This window comes from Saimiri boliviensis, chromosome 2 (genome assembly GCF_048565385.1).
Source record: "Saimiri boliviensis isolate mSaiBol1 chromosome 2, mSaiBol1.pri, whole genome shotgun sequence".
In the NCBI taxonomy this organism is placed as follows: Eukaryota; Metazoa; Chordata; class Mammalia; order Primates; family Cebidae; genus Saimiri; species Saimiri boliviensis.
Window position 1 is genome coordinate 108,337,331 of NC_133450.1, and position 20,499 is coordinate 108,357,829.

At 36.3% G+C, this 20,499-nt stretch overlaps 1 protein-coding gene and 1 pseudogene; both read right to left on the minus strand.

The window, feature by feature from the left end:
• Positions 1-20,499, minus strand: part of LOC101052147 (ADP-ribosylation factor-like protein 2) — an 889,888-nt gene that overhangs the window by 343,227 nt on the left and 526,162 nt on the right.
• Positions 5,573-5,726, minus strand: LOC120364213 (U1 spliceosomal RNA; annotated as a pseudogene).

The following is a 20,499-nucleotide window of genomic DNA, read 5'->3' on the forward strand; positions in this document are numbered from 1 at the left end:
GTGTAATTTTTTTATTTGGGAAAGTTGTTAGAACATAATTATTTCAAGTGCAAGGTTCACTGATTTTCAAATTTCAATCATTGGATTCATAATCCAAGGGGCAAAAAAAGACTCTATAAAACTGTTCTAAGTTTTTCACTGCATTTTGATGATCCAAAAGATGTGTCCCTCATACTGAATTCTAAAATGAAGAAAGAACATACCATACAATACTGGCTACAGGTATATGAAAGAAAAAGGAAGATGATCTGAGAGAGAAAGCAGACCTCTGGGTAGAAGCTACTACAAAGCTGAGGAAGAACCAGGGTTGGGGAGGGGTATTGGAAACCATTTCTATATAGACATTAAAAAGACATCCCAATTACAGGATGGCATCAATCAGGGTGACCAGCAGCCATGGAACCCTCAGCAAGGATTGGAAATAATAAGAAAAGTAAACAGGCACACTGGTTTTCCAACTGAAGTTTAAAACAGGGAGATTCTACACTTTTCTACCTCTTCAAAAGCAGGTGTTAGAGACACAGAATAGAGAGTTATGAAGCCCCAGTTACGCCACAGACCAAGGCCCACACAGTCAAGCAAACTGCCCTTCACAGGTAGCATTTAAAGAGCCAACCATGCAATAGCATTGCTGGCATCAAAAATGTTCCAAAAGCTTTAGCTTTGGCTACAGAATACCAACAACTTACTTCCAAACCTCAATCTCCAATGCCTATTATTAGACTTGAGTTAAACTGGTTCCTAAATAAGCAAGGCAGACAGAAGATAACAGAAGTCTCATCCTGAACCACATTGATAGAGTTAGTTTGGGTACAAACATCCTGAACCACATTGATAGTTAGTTTAGTAATGAAGGGGTACAATCCTAATTTTACTATTAATAATGTCTTGCTTATTATTCCATTATCAGCTTAATCTGCTAATTGATCACATTCATAATATTATTATTCTTTTGACAACTGAAAGAGATCTTTGTTCCCTTACAATTTGTCCTTTCCTATTGGCACCACCTTTTTGCACCACTACCTTCAAATATCCTTCCACTACTTCATTTTATCTTTCAGGGGAGATTTGTACGCAAACATGTATTTCAGTTTTTATTTTTTAAAAGTATTAGTTCCACTCATGTTAGATGGAACACATAGTATAAGATGGCAGCTGCAGGACTGAGGGCTTCGTTTCTTGCTGACTGTTGGACAGAGTCCACCATCAGGTTATAGGCTCCCTCAGTTCTTTCCTCAATGGCTCTCCCAACACAGGCAGCCCACCCCATGGCAATTTCCATCTTCACAGTCAACAAGAGAGTGAGAGACTCCAGCAAGATGGCACTTCATCTTATGCCACATAATCATGTAACTGCATATACATAATTACATGTATCTCATCCCTTTGCATATGCTAGAGCTTAGAAGCAAGTCATATTTACCACCCATGCTTTAGGGGAGAGAGTCATGTAAGGACAGGAAAACCAGGAGTCAGGGACCATGAGTGCAATCTTAAATTCTGTCCACTACAATTTATTTATTTCATAGGCTAAGTAATTTTAAATAAGGACAGCCACATTTGTAAGTCAAGTTTGTCTTTCTCCTTTCATAAATATGATGAAACTGAGGGTATATTCACATGTAAAGCCAATTATTATATTAAATTCCTTTGGGATGTCAAGTTATCCAACTTCTACCCTCATAAAAATGATGCCAGAATGCCCAGTACAATTTTGAAGTACAGTCAGACCAGGCCAGTTGCAGAGAAGACAAACGTGATTTTGTGAACATTTTTTGCTGTGCTGCAAATCTTTTTGTTCCTTCCTTGTTTCGTCTTTTTTATATTTTTAAACATGTAGAAAGCAAATACATACTTTTTCATTGCATGAATTTTTATATTTCCCTTAATCCCCTTTGTTTACTAAAAGAAACATACATAAAAACACAGTTTAGTATTTTATTGTTAGAATATCAGCTATGTTGTAGCTAAGTATGTTCATATATCAATATACTTCATATATATATATATATACACACACACACACACACACACACACACACACACACATATATACTCTTATACAAGGACATAACTCCTTCCTTTTAAGGTTTCTTGCATTAAAAACATTACTATTTATTTCTTTCTTGTTAGGTTGATTTTCCTCCCATGGACACTATTCTTAAATTTGAAGACATTTGTTTGGCACTATATATGCAACTTGTTAAATATACATACATCATTCCCAAAGTAAAGAACAGCAATAAAGTAATAATTTGAATTCTACTGAACTGTCTTCCTGACCTTGGTATAATACCAAGGTCTTAAATTAATTTATTTCATATTCTGTTTCTCATTTTATCTTTCTGTTCTAACTTTTTTTAATGTTTCTTAAACATTTTACTACATATAAAAAAGACTTTTTAAGAGATTTATGAGGAGCAGTTCAATTTTCAAAGTCAAATTACTACCAGGTTACTACTTTAAAGACAATCTATGGTGCAAAAGAACATATATCCATTAAGAGAAGATACTATTTACTTTTTCCTGAGTAGTCACCGCATAGAATAGGTTTAAACTAATGATATAATCTTGGTTTCTGGAATAATGCTATTAAGATTGTATGGAATATGTTAATAACTAGAAAATATGTCTTAGACTCTAATTGTAATTATAACTAACTCCCTACCAAGCCAACAAAGTTGGTCGGGTGATCTACAGGTTTTATTTGAGATGAACCACCTATTGTTTGCATTTCTGTACCAAAATATTTATTCACCCAACACCCCTGTTTCTTTCGAAGCAATCATTGGGAGTGACTGCCTAAATCCAGCACCCAAAGTACCACAGGCCTAGGAGAGAAGCAGATTCAACATTCTCCTATTCCTACACTATACAGATTCCAAATCATTATTCTTCCACCTTTATGCAGAACATATTTTGCCTTTAAGGCTTACTTGAAGTATATAGAGATAGAAGGTTTGTGTCTTACCACTCACCGAAATGCATGAGGAATTCCATCTTAAAGCTGCATACAGGGAGAAAAATCCTGAAACAGAAAACAAAATACCATTTTAGTAACGACTGAGTACATGTCTAGCATTCCCAGTGGGGCACTAGAGACCAAGACAAAAAAGCTTTTCTGCATCTATACCTAAATCTGTGTTTTACAAACAAGTCACAAAAAATTGAAAATGTAGTAAGTTTCCCCAAAGAAACTGCTACTGTTTGTATGCTTAATTCAAGGGACAAATAACGTAAGAGAAAGCATCATAGATATGTACTCATCATTAATGAACAGTAACATCATGTGACATGGTTTGGCTGAGTCCCCACCCAAATACCACTTTGAATTTTAATAATTCCCATGTGTCAAGGGTGGGGCCAGGTGGAAATAACTGAATCATGGGGGTAGTTTCCCTAATACCATTCTCCTAGCAGCGATTAAGTCTCACAGGATCTGATGGTTATATAAATGGGAGTTCCCCTGAACAGTCTCTCTTGCCTGCCACCGTGTAAGACGTGTCTTGCTTTCCCTTCACCTTCTGCCATGACTGTAAGGCATCCTCAGCCATGGGGAACTGTGATCAATAAAACAATTTTCCTTTATAAATTACCTAGTATCTGGTATATCTTTATTAGCAGTGTGAGAACAGACTAATACATCATCTATTTGTGAAATATTAAAAATTTCCCAGTGAATATTTCAGCTTCAGACTAAGTTCTTTGTTTCAAGGGGAGTGTTGGGGGACAGGCCACTGGGAAACGTAATACCTAGGACTGTCTTCAACAGCTTGGCACCTTATATCACTGGCCACTAGGACATTTTCATCACTGCACATGGATGATATTTATCATTCTCACAGACACTTGTGCCCATTTCATTCACTAGATTTTAGCTAATTTCATCAAGTTGAATAACTAAATTTTACTATGAGTTTAGTTGCAGAAAATCAACATGGATTTTTGTGGATATTCGTTTTTCATAATAATTTTAATGATCTTGGTTTTTGGAATAATAAAATAAGATATTTAATAATATTATTTTCTATTGTTCATCAAAATGTAGGCTATGATAAAAGAATATCCTTAAAGCCAGTATTGAACAAATTAATAACCAAGCTATATCAGTCAGGGTTCTCTGGAGGGACAGAACTAATAAGATAGATGTATATATGAAGGGGAGTTTATTAAGGAGTCTTTACTGATATAATGATAAGGTGAAGTTCCACGATAGGTTGTCTGCAAGCTGAGGAGCAAGGAAATCAGTCTGAGTCCCAAAACCTGAAAAGTAGGGAAGCCGACAGTGCAGCCTTCAGTCTGTGGTCGAAGGTTCAAGAGTACAAAAGCTGAAGAACTTGGAATCCAATGTTTGAAAGCAAGAAGAATCCAGCATAGGAGAAAGATGTAGTCTGGAGGACTCAGCCAGTATAGTCCTTCCACATTCCTTTGCCTGCTTTTATCCTAGCTGTGCTGGCAACTACAAGATGGTGGCCACCCAGCCTGAGAATGGGTCTGCCTCTCCCAGTCCTGTGACTCAAATGTTAATCTCCTTTGGCAGCACCCTCACCAACACACCCAGGAATAATACTTTGCATCTTTAAATCCAATCATGTTGACATTCAATATTAACCATCACATAAGCCATTATTAACATTTAGAAAGGTTTTACTTTCCTTAAAAAAACAATAAATTGAGTTCGTATATGACATTGTGCTTGATCTCTCATTTTGGAGACTATAGCAGTTGGAAATGTGGCAAAATTAAATTATCGAAACTAAATTTTAAATTCATTTTTACACTACCTTTCAAATTCTTAAATTCCAAATTGGCTTGACTTGAGAAAGGAGTATACAATGTAAATACATAACAAGGCCTGGTTATAGAATTGAATAATGTAGTCCTTAGCAGAATTGAAAATATTCATTAAAAATCACACCTGAGGATGAGACAAGTTTATGAAAGGTAATATCTGAACAGACTTACAAGAATCTGAAAAAAGTTGATTCTCTGAAAAAAACACTTTAAAATTAATATGTAATGGTTTCAGTAATGATTTTTAAAATAATAATATTTCTTGTTATTTAATTCACAATTATATTCATTTAGCAAACTTTCAAATTTACGTGTTGCCAGGCTCAAATGCAAATGATTCATTAATATCACTTTAAAAAGAAATGATTTTATAAATTCAAAGTACAATTATTTGGCTGCTCCTGGAAACTTGAGCTTTATTCTATCTCAAACATACCAAAAACAGATTACATACACATAAAAAGATAAAGCTGAGGTTATTTTGATCCACCTAATGAATAAAACCTTAAGCTAAACCAGGAATATTTCTAAAACAACTTTTCACTTTTTACATTATGTTCTTTTAATCTGTTTATAACTGTAAAAAGCCATATAAAAATAATTTATTAGAGCCAAAGTGTAATATTTCTGAATTAAAAAATAAAATAGCTCTAATACAATAATAGTTCCTGAAAGTTAGGCCTTAATAACTATCAAAATATTCCTTTGCTTATAAAGATGATATAAAAAGTTAGCTATTTAACTTTTATTATCTTTTTTTTTTTAATTTTAAAACCAGGGGAAAGCACGAACACAGTCCTCCACTACCACAAATTATGCAGTTGAGTTTCCTACATGTGGGGAAATCACAGGGGTCAGCACATCCGGATAAGCCTCACCCTGGGAAAACCACCTTCGTGATCATGGTATCTCCCCTGCCAGGTAAGTATAAAGTTAGCTATTTAAAACTAATGTAGGCAAAGTATATTTTTTGGAATATTTTACATTTATAAACAAATTTTAAAACTATCATTACTTCAAATCTATACATCTTTACAACAAAAGTCACTTCAAACTTGACCAACTGCTTAAATTCTAAAATGTTTAAATAAACATCTAACTGGAAAAAATCAAGAAATCTAAAATATTAACAAACTTAGAAATTACCTAGAACTAATTTTTAGTATATATTTGTGCTGTTGATTTCAAGTGAAATTCAGAAAAAAAAAATGGTATTAGGGGATAATTTATATCACATTACTCTCTCTTCCTTCCTCTTCAGTATGTTGTCATCATTTTTGCCAAATGACTGAATGGCATTCATGTACTGAACCCCCAACTGATCAAACTATTTAGTACCGTTTCACATTTTTTTCTCTTTTATATTACATTTAAAGTTTCAAAGGGGTCAACTAATTTTAACCAAATATAGATATTAATTAAATAATTAATGCTAGCATAAATCTGAATTACAACAAGCAACAATACCTTTCAATACAATCAGTAAAAATTACTAAACACTTGTTGCATAAGGCATTAGTTACAAAGGTCAGAAGTAAAATTATAGATGCTCTATGTGATAGTCAGGTGCCTGCTGCTTACACCCTTATATAATTATTTAGTCTCCTTGAAGGTGGGCTGGACGTAGTGGCATCCTTTTGACAAACAAAATATGGCAGAGTGATGGGATGTCATTTCCAAGATTAGGTTATAAAAGACAGCGACTTTTGTCTCTCCCCGCTCTCCACTTAATGCTCTCATGTTGTAAATTGCCCCATGAAGAAACAAATATGTATGGTAAGTAACTGAGGGAAGCCTTTGTTTGGCCAACAGCCAGTGAGAAACTGACACCCTCTGTCCAATAACTGGTAAGAAACTAAACCTTGCAACAACCACTGAGTGAGCTGAAAAGCAGATCCTACCCCACTTGAACCTTACGATGGTACCCTCAGCTGATATCTTGATCACAGCTTTGTGAAAAATCTTAAGTCAGAGAGTACAGTCAGGATGCACCCTGGATTTCTGACTCAATGACACTGTGAAATAATGAATGAAAATCATTTTAAACTGCTAAATGTTAATTTGTTATACAGCAAAAGTGACCAATATACTCTGTCTTCCAAAAATGTATAAGTATTTTTTAAAATAAAGTTTATTTTAATACGAGGCAAGATATGATATTATCAAGAGATTTTTAAAAGCATAGTATTACAAAGAATGATGATTTCTGACAAGCAATATTTATTAGGAAGGATATTGCAAAAAGAAGGAAAAGTGAAAAAGATTAAAAATTATGTCAGGAAATTCATATTGTAGGAAGAAAATTCTAGTCCAATTATGCACAGTGGATTAGAAGTAAAAGAGAAAATAACTAGGTTATTAAAAGGCCATTGCAAAAGTACAGATGAAGAAGAATAGGAGTTTAAGCCATGTGGCATTAGCAGTAGAAAAAGAAATAGGGAAATGGGCATGAAGTGCTTGGCAGCAAAAGTGATGGATTCTGGTAAACAAAGGACTATGGGGAAACTGAAATAAGGAAGCTGAGGATGGCACTAAGATGTTCAGCCCAGTTGATTTGGAGAAATGCTGCCATTATGAAACAAAGAAAAGAGCCCAAGTGGAGGAACAATGTAAAGGGACAAAGTAAATCTGTCTTAACTGAACTTGCTTGAGTAACAGCAGGATAATATGTGTAGTAGTAAGCCAGCACTTTAAAACGCAATTATGATGCTTAGGAACAAAGTCAGAACGGCAGGTAAGGATTTGGGAATAATTAACTTAAGGATGCTGGTTTAAGCCATGAAAAGAAATGAGCCTACTGAGTGCTTAAAAACCTCTGTTACTCTCCACTACCCACAGGATAAAGTATAAAATCATTAGCTCCCCACTTATCCAGCCTCAGCTGTTGCACATTCCGACATACACTCGATATTCCAAACATACAAAATAGCTAACAGGTCTCCCAAGATACCATGCCTTTCCGTGCCCCATGCCTGAGTTCTTGCAGTTTTTCTTTTCTGAAATGCCTCCTCCCCACTAACTCACTTAGCCTTCATGGCACCTCTTTTGCGCTGCTAGAACACATTTTCCTAATCACTGTAAAGACTTTATCACATTTTACAAGTTTTGTTGCCTTTCTGTTCCCAACACACAAAAACTAGGGCAGAGATCATGACATTAATTTTGTATACCCAGTGGTGCCTTGAATATACATAGCACAAACCCAATGTTCAAAGCCAAGACAATTATTAGAGGAAAAAAAAAAAAAAAAAAAAAAAAAAGAAGGAAAGGAGGAAGACGGAGGGGCTTAGAAGAAAAAGTTAGAATAATTCTCCTTTAAGAGGCAGGTCAAAGAGGAAGAAATGAGGGAGACTAAAGAAACAAAATAGGTACTTGTATTTTAAAAGAGTGATATCTACTAACATCAAATGTAGAGTTTTCTTCCATCACCACTCTCAAACTGATTAAATATTTATCATTTCATTTTTTAAAATACAATAAAATTCATCTTTTGTAACATCTGAAAGATTTTTTTTGGATAAAAATCAGAAAACTTTTATCAAACCTACTATGAATTGGCACTGAGCCTTAAAAACACCCTGCTGTACGTGGGAGAGCTGTTGACCAATAATTTAATAATTTTTCCTTAATGCCTCCCATATTAAAGAGTCATGAAACATAACCCATCATTATTTCACATCTTGGTTTTTTTTTTTTTTTTTTTTTTTTTTTTTTTTTTTTTTTTAAAGACAGAGTTTCGCTCTTGTTACCCAGGCTGGAGTGCAATAGCGCGATCTCGGCTCACCGCAACCTCCGCCTCCTGGGCTCAGGCAATTCTCCTGCCTCAGCCTCCTAAGTAGCTGGGATTACAGGCACGTGCCACCACGCCCAGCTAATTTTTTGTATTTTTAGTAGAGACGGGGTTTCACCATGTTGACCAGGATGGTCTTGATCTCTCGACCCTGTGATCCACCCGCCTCGGCCTCCCAAAGTGCTGGGATTACAGGCTTGAGCCACTGTGCCCGGCCTTATTTCACATCTTTTTAAGACTCCGAAATTTGCCTCACATTATTTCTTAGTACACATTTATGTAAATTCTTATGGCAACCTAAATAATTATCTTCAGTAATATGTCCTGTTGGTCAAACAGGATCCTTCTATTCTAACCTTCCATGTATTCAAGACCTTTCTCCAAACGCAGCTGCATTTTTGCTCTTCATCAGTGTTATAAAACTGGGCAGTGGAAATGTTATCCTGCACACACACCACTGTCTATTTACCGTAGTCATTACTTGCCACAGTTGGCTATATAAGGAATAATGCTTGTTGGGACATCACAGCAAGTACGTGTCAGAATTTTTATTTTTATTTATTTATTTATTTATTTATTTATTTATTTATTTATTTATTTATTTTGAGACTGAGTTTCGCTCTTGTTGATCAGGCTGCAGTGTAATGGCACAATCTCGGCTCACCACAACCTCTGCCTCACAGGTTCAAGCGATTTTCCTGCCTCAGCCTCCTGAGTAGCTGGGATTACAGGCAGGTGCCACCACACCCAGCTAATTTTTTTGTATTTTAGTAGAGATGGGGTTCTCCATGTTGGGCAGGCTGGTCTTGAACTCCTAACCTCCTGATCTGCCCACCTCAGCCTCCCAAAGGCACATGTCAGATTTATCTTGCTTCAGCATTTTAATTTTGAGGGAAATTATAATACCTTGTTTGCTACTCTAAACTCTTTCCCAAGGCCACTAAGTACCAAAAAGAAGTTAATGCATATGGTTTGGGGTTTTCTTTTGTTGTTTCTTTAACAGTTTATATACTACTATATTTTTTTTTTTTTTTGAGATGGAGTCTGGCTCTGTCACCAGGTTGGAGTGTAGGGGTGAGATCTTGGCTCACTGCAACCTTTGCCTCCTGGGTTCAGGTGATTCTCCCGCCTCAGCCTCCCGAGCAGCTGGGATTACAGGTGCCCATCACTATACTCAGCTAATTTTGGTATTTTTAGTAGAGACCAGTTCTCACCATGTTGGTCAGAATGGTCTTGAACTCCTGACCTCGTGATCCAGCTGCCTTGGCTTCCCAAAGTGCTGGGATTACAGGCATGAGCCACCGCACCCAGCCATAAAATTTTATTTTACTCCTTAGAGAAACTGAATGTAATTTATTTCCAATATAGAAGTCACTCTCTTCTTTACAAGATTAAAAATAAGAAATAATAAATTATGCTACTCATCACCTGACAATACATCCCCAAGACCACTTACCCTTAATGCTTGCCAAGAAAGATAGACAGTAGAGGGCTATTTTTATGATTTTATGGAACAGATTTGCCTTAAAATCAGATGTCATATAGTAAAAATATAAATAGTATCTATCGAGTACTTAGTAGGTGCCAGGCAATGAAACTGTGGGCTTCACAGAGGTCAAGAGGCATGCCCACAACTGTGGAATTAGCATGTGTGGCAGAAAAGGAACTCAAATCTAGGATCTGGCTTCAAGGACCAGGTGTTCAACCACTGCTTTATAACCTGCAAGATCTGAATTTCTATAACACCTTATGATTCAAAACAAAGCTTTATTATATTATGAACCCCAAAACACCAGTGATATCAGAGCACACATTAGTAATTAATAAGTGATGAAGTCAAATTTTCTAATTTCAGGGACTATTTTTATGAATTTACACCATAGGTTCCATGAACTTCATGAACATATTTTGAAAGATATTATCAGGTCAGGCACGGTGGCTCATGCCTGTAATCTCAGCACTTTGGGAGGCCAAGGTGGGTGGATCACAGGGTTAGGAGTTCAAGACCAGCCTGACCAACATGGTGAAACCCCATCTCTAAAAAAAAAGAGATTATCATAGAAACTGAAAAAAATAGTATTGAAGTGTAATTCTTTATTAGAGTCCTCACAACAAGTGACTCACTCAGCACTGTATTTCTGATTCAGTTAAGAGTCATATTTTGGCAGCAATTATTGCTAAGAACTCTCGGAGCTGGTACAAAGTGTCCAGTTGAGCTGATGAGTTTTCCACCTACAAGGAGAAATCTCCTCAGATTCAATATCTCACTTGTTGGCTCCAGCCATGGACCATGTCTTCCCCAAAATCCTAAAATCCAACACTTGCCTCTCCTCTTCTTTCAAGGTCTAGTTCCCTAAATCTCTAGAGAGAAAAGAAATCCCCCTCATTTATTTCACATGCAGGGAACACTTTATGTCAGAGAAGGGGACACAAAGTTCATAATGTATATTATTGTAAAGAGGGTCACATGTTAGAGGACAAAAGTAGTTCAAGAAATACCACAGTGCACCTGATTATATTTCTGCACATAGCAGTTGTTCAGTAAGGGTTGATTGATGAAAATTGGGCCTAGATATCTTCTTTAGGCCTATCATACTCCTTCTAGCTCTTTCTTGGTGTTTAAAGTGGCTAGGTAAAATATTTAATTTTTTAAAAATCAAGAGGTAAGATTCTGGGCTACAATTTCTAATAACGAAAATTAATTTAAAAGGCAAAGGGGCTGACACAAAGACAGTACATTAATACAATACAATGCTTCCCCAAGGAGAAGTCTCCAGGAGGTTTGGCAAGATCTCTAGTTAAAGATTTCTCCTGGGGGCTGCAGGATGGACTCAATCCTGGCTTTCAGCTACAGGCCTTATTTGCTGGTGACTGGACAATGATAGACCTGGAGACAGCTCAGGCTACGCCAGGTGCTACTGAAAGTACACTTTCCTTTTCAAACCATGCCACATGTGAGACCTCTCCAAGGGCCCTGTGTCTGCAGCAACCACCAGAAATTTGTAGATGCCTTTGTGGGGGCTTTACTGGTTATAGTTACAAGACAGCTAGCTGAGCCACTACCACTTATTTCACAGTGAAGTGGATGTCTTTGAGGGAATTTGTTTCAGAAATCAACAGGCCTCCATGTTCACTGCAGTTATGTAGTCTCATCTGCTGCTCAAGGAACAGGACTTGAGAATGAGAGCATTCATCTCAGCCCAGGAGAAAGGAGCCGAAACGGAAACTGAAATTTTTAATAATAGTTTTCTCCCTTTCTTCCATCAAAGACACCGAACTGCTAATCAGAGCTTCTGATCAGCATGACACACCATTACAGAATTACCAACTGAGTGGATATAATTCTATTACAGAGAAGAATATTTGACAGATGTTAGTTCATGTCACCTTATCATGAAAAAATATTTGATTTTTGTTAGACTTTTTAAATAACTGAAACATCTTAGAGATTCCTTAAATATTCTCCAACTTCAAGGAGCCCAGGAATGCGAAGCTGCCTCCAAGAACACAGTTAGAACAAGGCCTTCTACATTTAAAACTGCTGGTAAGTTTTCTAAATATGAAAGAAATGCCTTTTGCGTGGAGAGTCAAAAGCAGGTATAATCCAGACATCAGCTGAAGCCATCGTGTGTTTTGTGACTTTCTCCAGCTTCTATCTCTCATGTGTAGGGGAAAGGCAATCCCTTCAGGCAGAATTTTGCCAGATTTGCCTGTATTTTGTTACCTCTAATTCTAATTTCCTTTCATGCTAAAGTCACTGTTACCTGTGTGCGACCCAAAATATTTATTCTCTCCTCTCTGCTCAGCACAATCTCATTCATCAAACACTGTTTGGTCAAGAAATTTAGGTATATGACCACTGCTGCTGAAGGTATGTGTGAAGCAAGATGCTGATGATGACAGCTCCTGATAAGAAACACCAAAAAACTGAGCATGGACAATCCTTTCATCATCCCTCTCCTAGGTTTCCACTCTTAATAGCTCTCCACTGTCCACCGCTTGCTACTGTGTTTCTGACTCTCTTTCTCTCCTGAGTTTTCTCAAACCTTCAAATAACCATTTATTTCTGATGCTGAGCAGTCCAGCCATCAGTCTCCTTCAAAACCATACCCTGGAGTGCTCTTGTTTCCCAATATAAAGAGGTCTCTTAAGGTGTTTGTTAAAAAATGTCAATCTATGTAGGAGAAAAAACCTGCCATTCCCTTAGGGACAGAGCAGGGACCTTCAGGGTAACTTGCAAACAGCTCTGTTCCTCCACTCTGTTCTGAAAGAGTTTTGTCAGCCAAACGAAATGCAGGTGTTAACAAAAAGTCAACTCAAAAGCTAAATATAATTCTTTGACGATCATACTATTGTAATATCTGTCTTGGAAAGTATAACATAAGCCAACAACTGAAATAATTTATTCACTTACAATAATATTATAAACCACAATTTAAAAAGAAAAGAGAATGTAATCTGGCTATTCACTTTTCCTTAAATTGCTACTTTTTTTTAACCTTAAAACGGTCATGCTCTTAATCAGATTTCCATATTTCCATGAAATGCAAGATTTGAGGCAGAAGTAAATTACAGAAAACCAATTTATTTCACCATTTATCATTAACTGAATCATATTATACAATGGCTAATAAAGTAACAGCTTTCTTGAACTTAATTCTATCAGCCAATTATATGGCTAAAATATTACAGGTTTCTACGCAGGGTCAGGGGTGCATGTACACTTGTGTATATGTGTGCACATACATGCTTACTGAGTTCATATGGTGGCACACTGTAATACATTTAGAATGTTAGCCAAAAGTTATATTTTTACAATTTCTTTATTTTACTAAAATAAAATGAAAATATTATTTGGTTAAAGTTTTGCTTATCATACCTATTTGTGTTATCCAATATAATACCCTCCAGTAGCAAAGATGTCACTAAAAGGTAATTGAACAATTAAATATGATGCTCATATTTAACCTAAACAAAAGAGCATCCTAAAGCTATCTGTTTAGGAAAAAAATTTGATGAATAAAATGAACATTGTTGCAAAACTGCAATATTTGCTCAAATCACAAAAATTGTAATTTTCCTGAACAGCATGCATTTCAATTAATATTTATGAAGTCTGCAAATATACCTCTTAACTGATTCAAATTTTGTATTCATAATGGCCTCCCACAAAGGATTTGGCCAATAATAATACAATACTACATATCTCAGAATTTATAGGCATTAAATTAAAATGTAACTATAATTTATAACACGCCAATGAAGCATACCAACTAGACAAGCATAATCCAGAGGATTATGTCAGTCTGGTATTTGGCCATTCAGAGATTTGACATCTAAAATTTGTGTGTGGGAGAAGCAACTAGAGAGTATATTTCATTCAAAACCATTGCAAAAAGTACAGGTAGAGTTCCTGTCACCTCATAAGATATCTTTATGATGTACATATCATGAAACCTATCAGATGCATTGTATTTATAGTGTCTAGTGATTTAAATGCAGCAATAATTGCAACACAATGAGCAGAAACTTTAAAATGTAGATGAATCTGACTGTAATTATATTAAATTGAGATATTTTACAAAATATATTTTCAGACAGTCCTTTGACAAGTGTTTCATACAGCTAACTATAGAATTGCATTATCACAAAGAAAAAATCTGTAGATTCTATATTCCTAATATATTCTTAATACATCCAGAATCCATCCATTTCTTACCACTTCACTGATGGGCTAAATCACCATCTTGGCTTGGGTTTCCTACTTCTACTTGTGTGCATTCCCCAAGTCTATTATAACAAAAGCAGCCAGAATCGTCTTTTAAAAGTCAAGTCAGATCAGGTCACTCCCTTGATCAACATCTGCAACTGGGCCAGGCATGGTGGTTCAAGCCTATAATCCTAGCACTTTGGGCGGCCTAGGCAGGTGAATCAACTGAGGCAAGGAGTTCAAGACCAGCCTGGCCAACATGGTGAAACCAAGTCTCTACTAAAAATACAAAAATTAGCCAGGTGTAGTGGCACACACCTGTAGTCCCAGCTCCTCAAGAGGCTGAGGCAGGAGACTCACTTGAAACTGGGAGGCAGAGGTTGCGGTGAGCTGAAATTGAGAAACTGCACTCCAATGTGGTGACAGAGGAAGACTCTGTCTCCAAAATAAAAGTAAAAAAATAAAATAAAATAAAATCTACAACTGATTCCTTCACATTGCTAATAAGAGCTAGACAAGATCCAACATAGTCCACCTGCCCTCAATGCCTACTTCACTCTTCTTTGCTTACTCTGCTAGCATCCACAGCAGTCTCCTATAGATCGTGACACTCAATGCACATGCTCCTACCTAGAGAATCTGTTAACACAATTTCCTCTGTCTGAAATGCTCTTTCCCCAGGTATCCACTTGGCTAACTCCCTGACTTCTTTAAGATATATTTGATCAACCTCACCTTCTCAGTGAAGGCCCCCACAGTAATTAATACAGCAACATGCTGAGCCCTAAGCCTCTTCCCTACACTATAATCTGGATCCAGATAGATAGATAAATATATTTATCCCATTTCAGTTCTTCCACAGTATTTTATCACCTTTTATAAAATTATATATATTATTTCTCTTGAATGTTAGCTCCTTTTTAGCTACTAATGCATTTATTTTTACTTTTCTTTATCAATTCATTTATTTTTTTGAAACAGAGTCTCACTCTGTCGCCCAGGCTGGAGTGCAGTGGTGTGATCTTGGCTTAGTGCAACCTCGGCCTTCCACAATCGAGCAATTTTCATGCCTCATCCTCTCGAGTAGCTGGGATTACGAACATGCCACCACACCAGGCTAATTTTTGTATTTTTAGTAGAGACAGGGGTGTTGCCATGATCGCCAGGCTGGTCTCGAACATCTGACCTCAGGTGATCCACCTGCCTCTGCTTCCCAAAGTGCTAGGATTACAGGCATGAGCCACCACGCCTGGCCTAATATATCCCATTTCTAAATAGGATGGGCATTTCATAAATATTCATTGAATGTTGAATAAATGAACATGTGATATAAATGTCACAGGAGGAAGCTTTCCATCACCAACACAGACAGTATAAAAGCTTCATGGACAAGAGTTGTTTATAACACTAAGTATTCAAACCTAATTAAATGGTATTAGATGGCCCTCCGTAAGTGCCAACAGACATCTAGAAATATCCTTCCAGAAGCTGAGAATAATCTACTCTCCATGCATAATTCCAGATAGCCTTATGATTTTATAATTTATCATGGAAAAACCAGACCATAGGATCCCTTGGATACTGATATGGTTTGGCTGTGTGCCCAGCCAAATCTCATCTTGAATTGTAGCTCTCATAATCTCCATGTGTCCCATTGGGAGGTAACTGAATCATGGGGCGGGTTTTTCCCATGCTCTTCTCATGACAGTTTATAAGTCTCATGATACTCGATAGTTTTATAAAGGACAGTTCCCCTCAACACTGGAAGACATGGAGCAATAGGCCTAGGATGACGCATATGTGAGGCCATGGTAATCTAAGAACGTGCATAAGATGTATCAGACACACAGTTCAGACATTAAAAACAGTCCTGCTAAGTTACTAAAAGGATAATGTCTCAGGATTTGCCTAAGACTTTTGTCCTTGCAGACATTCTTTCCTTTATTTATTCTTTGCTCATTTTTACAGTAATATTTTCTGTTTCCCCTAGAATAAGGCCAAGGTATTTGCCTACCTTGCTAGGCATAACCCACCAATTCCATCTAATTTTCCAAAAAAAGCAACCCAGAAGCATGAACTAAACAACACTCAGAGCACAGATGAACCAGGCACTATCACACATTTTATCAATTCTAAGCATTTTTCTGTGAGGATATAAAACCATTTTGATGCAACTCCCCCAGAATTATCTCAAATTAGTATCTCAACTAAAATTCTTCACAAATATCTGCTAGATTTACACAGTACAAAAGTATGACAGAATGAAACATGCCAAAGTATTAGCAAGAAATATTTCCTTACTTCTCTATGTATATCTTATATTTTCCAACATTTTAAAGCATAAAATATATATTATTTTTATACTAGGAAAATAATAAAAACTTGTAAGATGTGATTATACAGAGAAAAAGGATTTGTGTATTCTAAGGAGTTCTAAGGTTCAAAACAGTATATCTTTTGTTCATTGCTATTGGTTTATAGTTCTTTTAATTAATAAGAGGGAACATTAATTTAGAGCCACTAATGAACTTGGAAAAAAATTATCTTTAAAACAAACATAGCCGATAAACTAGAAAAAAAAAAGAAAGAATTAAAAGCATCCTGGATTTGCCATGAATCTTATAACAAGTGACAAAGCTTAATGGTAAAGGGTTCAATTCATCAAGAAGAGCTAACTATCCTAAATACATCTGCATACAATATAGAACCACCTAGATTCATAAAGCAAGTTCTTAGAGACCCAAAAAAAGATGTAGACTCTTACACAGTAATAGTGGGAGACTTTAACACCCCACTGACAATATTAGACAGGTAATTGAGATAGAAAATTAACAAACAAACATATCCAGGACCTGAACTCAGCTCTGGTCAAGTGGACCTGAGAGATATTTACAGAACCCTTCGTCTACAACAGCAGAACACACAATCTTCTCATCACCATATGACACTTACTCTAAAACTGATCACATAATGGGAAGTAAAACAATCCTCAGTATATGCAAAGGAACTAAAATCATAACAGTCTCTAAGACCACAGCACAATCAAGTTAGAACTCAAGATTAAGAATTTTTTCTCTCAAAACCACATAACTACATGATAATTGAACAACCTGCTCCTGAATGACTGTTGGATAAATAATGAAATTAAGGCAGAAATCAAGAAGTTCTTTGAAACTAATGAGAAAAAAAGAGAACAACATACCAGAATCTCTGAGGTGCAGCTAAAGCACTGCAAAGAGGGAAATGTATACCATTAAATGCCCACATAGAAAAGCTAGAAAGATCTCAAGTTACAACCTAATACCTCAACTAAAAGAACTAGAGAACCAAGAACAAACAAACCCCAAAGCTAGCAGAAAACAAAAAATAACCAAGGTCGGAGCCAAGCTGAAGGCAATAGACACATGGAAAATACTTGAAAAAAATCAATGAATCCACGAGCTGGTTCTTTGAAAACAGTAATCAAATAGATAGACCACTAGGTAGACTAATAAAGAAGAAAAGAGAGGAGACTCAAACACAATCTAAAATAATAACGGGGATATCAGTACTGACCCCACAGAAATACAAACAATCAGAGAATACAATAAATACCTCTATGCACATAATCTAGAAAACCTAGAAAAAAAAAGGAAATTTTCCAGGACAAATACACCCTCCCAAGACTGAACCAGGAAGAAAATGAAGCCTGGAATAGACCAATAATGCATTCTGAAATAGAGGCAGTAATAAATAGACTACCACCAATAAAAGCCTGGGACCACATAGATTCATAGCCGAATTCTACCAGGGGCACAAAAAAGCCTTTATACCACTTCCACTGAAACTATTTCAAAATATTGAAGGGGGAGGACTCCTCCCTATAAGGCCAGAATCATTCTGATACCCAAACCAGGGAGAGATACAACAAAAAAAGAGAACTTCAGGCCAATATTCTTGATTAACATCAATGCAAATATGCTCAATAAAATACTGGCAAACTGAATCTAGCAGAACATGAAATAGCTTATCTACTTGGAGATCAAGATGCAAGGCTGGTTCAACATACACAAATCAAGAGTGATTCACCAGATAAACAGAACTAAAGACAAAAAACACTTGATTATCTCAGTAGATACAAAAAAGGCCTTTGATAAAATTCAACATCACTTCATATTAAAAACTCTCAATGAACTAGGTATTAAAGAAGCATACCTCACAATAATCAGAGCCATATATGACAAACTCATACCCAGTATTATACTGAATGGGCAAAACTGGAAGCATTCCCCTGAAAACTGGCACAGAACAAGGATACCCTCTCCCACTGCTCCTATTCAATATAGTATTAGAAGTCCTGGCCAGGGCAATCGGGCAAGAGAAAGAAATAAAGAGTATTCAAATAAGAAGAGTGGAAGTCAAATTATCTTTCTTTGCAGATGACATGAACCTTTATCTAGAAAACCCCATTGTCTCAGCCCAAAAGCTTTTTAAGCTGATAAGCAACATCAGCAAAATCTCAGAATATAAAATCCACGTGTGGAAATCAATAGCATTCCTATACACCAAAAACAGGCAAGCAGAGAGCCAAATCATGAATGAACTACCATTCACAATTGCTACAAAAAGAGTAAAATACCTAGGAATGCAGCTAACAAGGGAACTGAATGACCTCTTCAAGGAGAACTACAAACCACTGCTCAGAGAAATCAAAGAGGATACAAACAAATGGAGAAATATTACATGCACGTGGAAAGGCAGAATCAAAATTGTGAACATATCCATACTGCCCAAAGTAATTTATAGATTCAATGCTATTCCATTAAACTACCATTGACATTCTTCACAGAATTAGAAAAAAAAATTATAAAATACATATGGAATAAAAAAAAAAAAAGCTGCATAGCCAAGGCAATTCTAAGCAAAAAGAACAAAGCTGGCGGCATCATACTATGCAACTTCAAACTGTACTATATGGCTATAGTAACCAAAACAGCATGGTACTAGCATAAGAACAGTCACAGAGAAAAGAACAGACAACCCAGGTAAGACCACACATCTACAGCCATCTGAACTTCTACAAACCTGACAAAAACAAGCAATGGGGACAGGATTCCCCATTGAATATGGTACTGGAAGAACTGGCAAGCCATGTACAGAAAATTAAAACTGGAACTCTTCCTTACGCCATATACAAATATTAAATCAAGATGGATTAAAGACTTAAATGTAAAGCCGAAAACTATAAAAACTCTAGAAGAAAATCTAGGCAGTGCCTTTCAGGACATAGGCATGGGCAAAGATTTCAGGACAAAAATGCCAAAAGTAATTGCGACAAAAATAAAAATTGAAAAATGGGATCTAATTAAACTAAAGAGCTTCTGCACAGCAAGAAAACAATCACCAGAGTGCACAATCAGCCTACAGAGAGGGAGAACATTTTTTTAATCTACCCATCTGACAAAGGTCTAATATCCAGAATCTACAAGGAACTTAAACAAACTTACAAGAAAAAAACAAACAAACCCATTAAAAAGTAGGCAAAGGACATACACAGACACTTCTTAAAAGGCAACACACATGCAGCCAACAAACATATTTCTAAAAGCTCAACATCACTGATCATATCGAGAAATGCAAATCAAAACTACAATGAGATACCATCTCATGCCAGTCAGAATAGCAGTTACAAAAAATCAAGAAACGGATGCTGGTGAAAATGCAGAGAAAAAGCAAAGTTTTTACACTGTTGGTAAGAATGTAAATTAGTTCAACTATTGTGGAAGACAGTGTGGTAATTTCTCAAAGAGCTAAAGACAAAATTATCATTAGACCCAGCAATCCTATTGCTGAGTATATACCCAAAGGAATCGAAATCATTCTGTAAAGATACATGCACATGTATGTTTATTACAGCACTATCTACAATAGCAAAGTCATGGAATCAACCTAAATGCCCATCAATGATAAACTGGATAAAGAAAATGTGGTATATATACTCCATGAAATATTATGCAGCAATAAAAAAGGAATGAGATCATGTCCTTTGCAGGGACATGGATGGACGTGAAACTGCTATCCTCAGCAAACAAATGCAAGAACAGAAAACCAACACTGCATGTTCTCACTTATAGGTGGGAGCTGATTGATGACAATACATGGACACATAAGGGGAAACAACACACACTGAACACCTGTGGGGTAGGAGGGAGCAGGGGAGGGA